Here is a 5,191-nt window from a genome sequence, read left to right as displayed (position 1 = left end):
GATATCCCATGGTCATGGGCTGCAAGAACAAAGACTGTTAAAATCTATCCATACCATCCAAAGCAATCTACAGATTTAAAGCAATCCCTACCGAAATACAAACAGCATTTTTCATGGAACTAGAAAAAATGATTCTAAAATTTGTATGGAACCATGAAAGACCCTGAATAGACGGAAATCTTGAAAAAGAAACACAAAACTGAGTGCTGCCAACGCCCTGGAGGAGAAGCTGAGGTCATCATCGAATTTGAAGTATTTTAAGTGGAAACAAAACTGTTCCAGCAATGCAGACAATTAAGTGTGTTGTTGTGGGCGATGATGCTGTTGGTAAGACATGTCTCCTGATATCCTACACAACAAACAAATTTCCATCTGACTATGTACCGACTGTTTTTGATAACTATGCATTGACAGTTTTGATTGGTGGAGAGTCATATACTCTTGGACCTTTTGATACTGCAGGGCAAGAGGATTATGACAGATTACAACTGCTGAGTTATCCACAAACAGATTATTTCTAGTCTGTTTTTCAGTTGTCTCTCCATCCTCATTTGAAAATGTGAAGCTGAGATAACTCATCATTGTCCAAAGACTCCTTTCTTGTTTGTTGGGACCCAAACTGATCTCCAAGATGACCCCTCTGCGATTGAGAAACTTGCCGAGAACAAACGGAAGCCTATCATTCCAGAGACTGCTGAAAAGCCCATGACCTGAAGGCGGTCAAGTACGTGAAGTGTTCTGCACTCTCACAGAAAGGCCTCAAGGATGTATTTGACGAAGCAGTATTGGCTGCCCTGCAGCCCGCAGGACCGGAGTACAGCCGCAGGTGTGTGCTGCTATGAAAATCTCTCCAGAGCCCTTTCCACACAGCTGGTGTCAGCGCCATACTAAAAGCAATGTTAAATCAAACTAAAGATTAAAGATTAAAATTCATTTTTGCAATAATGACAAATGCCCTGAACCTACCCACATGCGCTCGTGTGAGACAAGGCCCATAGGTATGGTCCCCTTCCCTCCCTCAGTACTAGTTAATTTGAGTACTTGTGTATTGTCAGAAAAGTAATTAGTACTAGTTTTTGTTTTGTTGTTTCAAAAAAAATTTTGCTGGTTTTTTTGTTTTGTTTTTTGTTTAAAAGCAGGCATGCTTGTGATGACTCTATAACAGATGAATTTGAATTATTGAAGCTGTTCCCGGGCTCCATCCACTCAGGAGAATGATCTGGGACATTTAGGGTTTTGTTTTGTTTTGTTTTGTTTTGTTTTGTTTTGTTTTGTTTTGTTTTTGTTTTTGCAGGAGCAGGGTGGGGTGTGGGGAGATGTTGGGACAATTGGCTCCTGCAACAGGAGAGACAACTATTTTATCAGCAAAAGCTATACAGTGGCCCTTTGAAGAATATCATCTTTCCTGTCAATCCCCGTGGCATCATTTGCTAACAACATGCTCTTGCAACAGGGACTTTTCCTTTGACGCTGGCCCCTGGACATCAGGCCTTGGTTGACTAAGCTATCTCTCCCAAATCATATAAAGGTACACCTTGCTAAATTTGGACTTTAATCTTTAAGTTTTTCCTTGCCTGGAACAATAGTATAATTAATCTGTGATTGATTTGGACTTGTCATTTCTTTACTGGCTTAGTAAAAGACAGTATCCTGTACGTTACTGGTTTGTGAAATTCCCACAGTGAACCTGTATTAAATAAATTGCTAGGAACGATGAACACTTCGCTGAACATAACTTGCCACTAAAACAAAGCATCTGGGAATTATGACTGCCAGACCGGTGCCTAGCCCTGTATGAACAGTAGGGCCATATAGGGTCTGATAGTGACTACAATTCAAATGTCCTCATCAATGACACATGGGAAAGTCTACCCTAGGAAAATGGCCTGGTGGGTGAGGGAAGGCTCTATCTGAAGACCAAGGGATCCAGATGCCTGGAGGTAGGTTGGCGGAGTGTCTGTGCACATGCCAGACCTGGTGACTCAGCATCCATGCACCCTGGATCCAGCACTGACAGGGATGGACCTGGCCCCCCCTGGGGACTTTTGCAGGATTCACAGCAATGCCAAGGTTCATCCTTCTCCAAAATTCAGTTCCCTGTACCCTGATCTCAAGGAACTCCTTAGCCTTGCTATGCTGGGTACCACTGGGAATTCTACTGATAGAGACACCTGGGGAAACTGACCCCCCCATGTATCCTGCCAGCACAGGTCAATAGAGTCTGACTCACAGACCTTCCCCACTCTGTATCAGGAGTGTAGTGCAGGGAACCACAACTCTAGGAAGATAGCCTACAAGGCTAGGATGGCGGAGCTGTTCACTTAGGCCTGGATACACGAGGTGGGAGTCGGGCAGGGATCATAGTGCACATGCGCCTGTAGCTCCCATCCTAGAGCCAGGCTCTCTAGGATCAGCCCCTGGCTCAAGGCCATGGAGGTACAGGCTGAGCCATAGGTAGGGACTGCTGGGTTGCCAGGCTCCACTCTATTCTACAACAGAGTAGCCCTTTCCTCTGATGCCAGATTTCATAGGATCTCAGAAGCCATTCTGGGCCTGACCAGAGCTATGTGATATGGGAGACACCTGGGAAATACATTTGCCAGACAGGACCCTGGTCCCATAAGGGCCCTAAGGGTCTGAAGATAGCAACAATTCAAGTGTCTTCACCAGTGGTGCAGTTCTGAGAAAGACTGTTTCTAGAAGATGGCTTGGTCAGCAAGGGCAGGCACTGTCTAAAGGGCCAAGAGGTTCTGATACCTGGAGCAAACTGTATGTGGGAAACTTACTATGACTCCATGTGCAGGCATCCTGGGGTGGTCTTCTACATCTGGGACTTGTGGAGATGGACTGGACCCCCATAGGGGCATCTAGGGGCTCACAGTGATGTGTGAAATCCATCCCATTATAAAACACAGTTGCTTTTTCCCCAAAAACCCTATTTCAAGGAACTTGTTAGCCTTGCGTTCCTGGCATGGCCAGGAATTCTGCTGAGGGACACCTATAAGACCTGACTTCCACCAAGGCTCATGTATCCTCCCAGCATTGGTCTGTAAGGTCTCTGACTCAAATGACCTTCCCCACTCAGCAGCAGAATTACAATTGGGGGAATCCCTAGCTCTAGGAAGCTGACCTGCTCGGGTTGGGTAGTCTGGAGGTCTTAGATGCCTTAGGCAGGTTATAGGAGTGAATTTGCATGTACAGGCCATGAAACTAAGCATCCTTGCTCTCTGAAGCTGGTCCCCAAATCTTGGCCTTGTAGGGATAGGCCATGCCACATGTGGGGATTTCTGGAAAGCATACAGGGCTGCCAAGATTTCCTGCCCCTAGAGTTACCAATTCTCCTCAAGCTAGATGTATGCAAAATATTATAAATATATAATATATATATATTGCACAATAACAAATATAACAATAGATATACTTCTTTTTTTTAAGATTTTATTTATTTATTTGACAGAGATCGCAAGTAGGCAGAGAGGCAGGCAGAGGGTTGGGGGGAAGCATGCTCCCCGTTGAGCAGAAAGCCCAACGTGGGGCTCAATCCCAGGACCCTGAGATCATGACCTAAGCCAAAAGCAGAGGTTTACCCCACTGAGCCACCCAGGTGCCCCATTAATAAATATACTTCTTGAATGCAAGACTGAATTTAATAACATAATTTTCCCCCTAGTTAATTTGTATAGTTGATACAATTTCCCTTCTGACAGAGCTCTGGGGAATCAGACTACCACCTTTATCAGTGGTGACTTTGTGAAGCTGTACAATCAATCCTTGGGAAAGCATCTTGGCAATAGGTATGAAGAATCATAAAAATATTGAAGCCCTTTGGCCCATAATTCTACCTCTGGGAATCTATTTTAAGGAAATAATCTAAACTATAAAAGGACCACATGCTCATAGATGTTCACTGCAGTAATTTCAATGATAAAAAATGGAAGCTATTAGATGCTAACTAATGGAGAAAGATTATGGTATATCATAGAAGGAATATTATGCAGATAGTAAAATTACTGCACAGGAAATCACATTAAGGAACAGAGCACAATATAAGCCTTTATTGGTACACCTAGTAAAAAGTTGAGAAGCAAATTTTTTTAAAAATTACACTTTTCAAGTTAGGATAGTAGGTGACTTTCTCCTTAGTAACTGTTCTACAATTTTCCTGCTATAATAAAAGGAAAGTAAAGCCAAAGCATAGTTGAGTTATAAAAGTGTACTTTATCGTGATTCAACTAAACATATTAAATGTCAAGAAGTTTTGGCCTGTCACTGTTCACTTTTTTTAAAAAGATTTATTTATTTATTTATTTATTTGAGAGAGAGAGTATGTGTGTGTGCAGGGGAAGGGGCAGAGGAAGAGTGAGAGAGAATCTCAAGCTGCTGAGGCTCCCTGCTGAGTTCAGAGCCTGATGGGGGGCTCAATCCCATGACCCTGAGATCACCACCTGAGCAGAAATCAAGTCAGACTCTTGACCCACTGAGCCATTCAGATACCCCTGTCTTTCTTTATTCACTTGTTAATTTTTTTTCTTAAGTGCAAATAGTGCTAAAAAAGGAAAAAAAAAAAAACGTTTCTTGAATGTTTTAGGAATGTCTTGGAAACCAATCTCATTAAATGACAGCAAATGTCTCCAAGTGGCCACTGCAAAGTACAGGTCAGACTGCATACACACTCCTCGTAAGTCAAGCCAAGGAGATGTGCTGTCTCCCCAACTGGTCCAAGGCTCAGAAACACCAATGCAGTCATTACAGAGAGAGGGAAACCTGCCGCATGAACAGATACAGGCACCACATGCATTGGGTATTCTTCTAGAGAGAAGATAAACCAAGAAGATACCAAGATAAACCATGGGTAGCATCACTGCCACCATCTGGCAATCCATCTCCCCATTAGGACTGCCACATGGGAAATTCCCATCACTCTTAGCCAGACCAAATCTCCCTCTGTGCTGGGCAACAATTGTAAGGTAAACTGATCCCACTCCTTTGTCTTTCTGTTTCCATTTTCTCTGTCTGTCCTGTTCTGTGTCTCATGTGTCTGCCTTGGCAGCCTGCATCCCCAAGTGCTCTTTGCCCTTCCAGCTGGAGGCCAGCGGAGACACCTGCAGGACAGCTGAAGAACAGGAAGAGAAAGAGGGTGGTTCCCCAGCAGCCCACTGTAGGGCGATCAGTTTGGCAGTGCCTGTCAGGT

The 5,191-nt window shown here is 43.9% G+C and overlaps 1 pseudogene; it reads left to right on the top strand.

Annotated features, from left to right (window-relative positions):
• The first annotated feature begins 274 nt into the window (after positions 1 to 274).
• On the top strand, positions 275 to 842 carry LOC132006388 (cell division control protein 42 homolog; annotated as a pseudogene).
• Positions 843 to 5,191: the final 4,349 nt, after the last annotated feature.

Source organism: Mustela nigripes, chromosome 18, assembly GCF_022355385.1.
Source record: "Mustela nigripes isolate SB6536 chromosome 18, MUSNIG.SB6536, whole genome shotgun sequence".
Lineage (NCBI taxonomy): Eukaryota > Metazoa > Chordata > Mammalia > Carnivora > Mustelidae > Mustela > Mustela nigripes.
This window is presented reverse-complemented; position numbering and strand designations above follow the sequence as displayed.